Raw genomic sequence first — 3,820 nt, 5'->3', positions numbered from 1 at the left:
CCCTTTTGCACACCCTTCTCAATTTTGAACCATGCAGTGTTTCCTTGCTCTGTTCTGACAACTGCCTCTTGGTCCAAGTGTAGGTTTCACATTAGCACAATCAAGTGTTTCTGGAATTCCCATTCTTCTCAGAGTCAGCCACAGTTTGTTGCGATCCTTTGCAAAATCAATGAAACACAGATAGACATTCCTCTGGTACTCCCTCCTTTCAACCAAGATCCATCTAATATTAGCTAGTACATTGTTAAATACTTAACCCAGATGTCTCTGGCCTTCTGCAAGGCCATCTTCAGCTACAGTTAAGTTTCATCTCAGCTGAAAACTAATGGATTCAAGGGAGAATAACAGAAGAGGATGCTTTCTTATGTGAGATTTAGAATTGTTCATGGACTCACAGTGCTGAGCACAGATTCTTCAAAGAGTTCATGAGAATATGTCAAATTAATTGTGACTATTATGGAGTTAGATTACAATCTACAATAAAGGCTAGCCACTAGGGACATGTCTTTAATACAAGCCAGAATTGCAAACTGAGTCTTGTCCTTTTCCCAGATCTATTCAGATGTTTAACTCCCTGACAACACTTGGGATGAATCTGAATTAAAGAATCGACACCTGGGTAAGGACCTGGGCCACTGAGACATGGGCAAGGCCTGTCTAAAAGCTTCGCCACAGACTATGTTTCACTCTAGACTTCAGTTTCAGAGGGAAAGGTCAGGGACAGAGCATGGGAACAGGGTCAACCCCTGAATAGGAATGCACCAGGCTCCATTAAAACACCACAGGCTGGAGAGAAGTAAAGGTCAAAGGACTAGGACTATGTCATTAAACATGGAGACTTTTCCAAGTTAAAACTATTAAGCAAGAACACAGGGGCCTCGAGGAGATTTTCCTATTTCTAGCCTTGCTAAACTGACTTTCCTGCAACTTTAGCATATTATTTGCCTCCTTCACTCTCTCACCTCCTCCTTAACTTCTGGCTGCCCAAGAGAGAATCCAGCAATGAGTGCAGCCTTGACTAACAATCTCCTCTGTAGATCCAATGTAGGGACAGAATTTTTTTTACCCCCCCTTCAGAGACAAACTTGTCCCATTGTCCCAGTCATGTTAGCTACATTCACTTAACCTGAAGAACACTGAAGTTAAGAATGCTGCTTTCTTTTAAAATTCAGAATAAGGCTCTTTCCTGGACACCATGCCACTGCATGGACCCCACCCCACTGCACAGACACCACCCCCACCATGTACAACCCACCCTGCCACTGTCCTGCTATCCTGTGCCAGGAGCACCAATATCATAGGTGACGTAATTTCCTTCCCGAACATTACCTTGGTTTTCCTGGCCCCTCCCAGAAGCAACACTTGAGCTGCAAACTCTTTGGACACTGCCTCGCTACAGCCATGGCCCAATCTAGAAGGCCATTTCTCTCCCCAACTGAAACAAATTTTCCCTTGAGTCAAAGGTTCAGAGTAAAATTTGGGTAGGGAGAGTTACCCTTCCCTCTACTGGAGCAGTGAACTCCTGAGCCACAGTTATCAGACCAAGGACCTCCTAAAGCCCAAGGCACAAAAAACTCTATCACAGCAAAGAAGAAATAGACTACCTCATATTCTACATAAAACCAAAACAAGAAGTCACACACACACAAAAAAAGTGATCAAAACACAGGATCATTGGATTTCCTGAAACCAGAAAGTCTGGTGGAACTTTCTGACACAGAGTATAAAAAACAATGATTGAATATTTTTAGCAGGTGAAAGACAACTTAAAAGGGCTGCAAGCAAAAGCTAAGAGGAACTTAAAACAAAAACCAATACAAGACAATGCAGATAGAACAAATGAGGCATTAGAAGCTCTGGTTAAAAAAGAGCCACAATCCTGAATACAAGGACCATTGCTTCAGATGCTGTAAACATGTTTAGAGGGACATATGAGCAGAGTTGAAAAGATGGAACACTGAACCAGTGAAATAAAAGACACACTTCTCAGCATTGATCAGGTAGAACAAAAAGCAGAATCAAAAAGGAAGGAAAAAGAAGAAAACCTAAGAATAATGTGAAACACTATCAAGAGGAATAAGATGCTCATAATTGCAAACACAGAACAGGAAGGAGCAAGTAAAGACACACACACACACACACACACACACATTCTCTTGTATAAGTGTGTGTGTGTGTGTGTGTGTGTGTGTGTGTGTATTCAAGAAGAAAAACACCAAGGTGTATCATAGTTAAACTTGCCAGAAACAAAGATTAAAAAAAAAGACTTCTGAAAGCAGTTAGGGAAAAATAAAGAGTTACCTAGAAGGGAGAGCAAATAAGTTTGAGTGCCAATTTCTCAGCAAAAATCATGTGAGGAAGAAGACCAAATGGCATATATCAAAGACTACAGCTGCCAACTGTCCATCAAATATGATGAAGAGATCAAGATATCTCAGAAAAGCAGACCCTAAGGGAGTATTTAAAAACAAAACAAGCATTAAAGGAAACACTGAGGGAAGTTCTCCATACAGAGATGTCACAGAAAGCAGAAAGGACCAAAGTAATCAGGAACAAAACCTAAAAAAAGAACTCAACAAAATCATAGCAATAAAACTTTGCCTCTCAATAATTATCAATATGCTGTCTATAAGAGACACACTTGAAAAGTGAAGATAAAGAATGACTAAAAATTAAAAGGTGGAAAAAAATATACTAAGCAAATGGCAAGCAGGAAAAAAAGCAGAAGTAGCAATATTAGTCTCTGTTAAAATAGATTGCCGCATAAAAACTATCACAAATGACAAAGAAGGTCACTATATAATGCTTAAAGAGTCAATAGAACAAGAGAACATAACCATAATAAATATCCATGCACCAAATGATAGAGCTACAACACACAGAAAGCAAACAAACATTAACAGAACTGAAAAAAGAAATAGAAACACCACACTCAGGGTCTTGTTCAGTTTTCAAATGTATGGGTGGTTTGGTTTGTTTTTGTTTTTGTTTTTAATACACCTGAGTGCACATGAGTGGGTATTAGAAGATATAAAAAAGTTTCTTGAAACAAATGAGAATGAAAACACAACTTACACTAGGAAACAGCCAAAGCAGTAACTAGAGGTCAACTTATAGCAAAAAAGCAAATATATCAAAAGGGAAGGGGGGAAATGGTAATTGTTTCTTTAAGCCAACATCTCCAGCAAGTTGAGAAAGAGCAGCAAGAAAACAAAACACCTTTTAAAAAAAATCCTAAAAATTAGGGCAGAAATAAATGAAATATAAAACAGAAAAACAATTGAAACCATCAACAAGACAAGGAGTTGGTTCTTAAAAAATATGAACAAAATTGGCAAACTACTAGCAAAACTAACAAAGGTAAAGAAAGAAAAGACAAAAATAATTAAAAAAAGAGATGAAAGGGACAATGTCACAATGTTGTTGATGGTGTTGTTGATTGCCTTCAAGTCAAGCATGACTCATAACGACCCTGTAAATAAAAGGCCTGAAGCCTCTCCACAACTATTGACATTTATCAAAGTTCATAGAGTTTCCAGAGGCATGTTGTTTAGGAAGTGGGTACCACAATAGAACCAATTAAAATTTAAAAAGTTAACAATGGAATATCATGGAAAAACTATACTCAAACAAATATTAAAAAGTAGGAGAAATGGACAAATATTTAGAAACTCATGTTGTTGTTGTTGTTGTTGTTATGTGCCATCGAGTCGCTTGCGACTCATAGCAACACTATGTACAACAGCCCTAAACTCTGCTCTGTCCTGTGCCAATCGCACTGTCTCTGACACTCCCATCCCAATTATCCCAGTCACTGAAT

The sequence above is a fragment of the Elephantulus edwardii genome, unplaced genomic scaffold, assembly GCF_000299155.1.
Source record: "Elephantulus edwardii isolate Elephantulus edwardi_28Jun2011 unplaced genomic scaffold, EleEdw1.0 scaffold00059, whole genome shotgun sequence".
Taxonomy (NCBI): Eukaryota; Metazoa; Chordata; class Mammalia; order Macroscelidea; family Macroscelididae; genus Elephantulus; species Elephantulus edwardii.
This window is presented reverse-complemented; position numbering follows the sequence as displayed.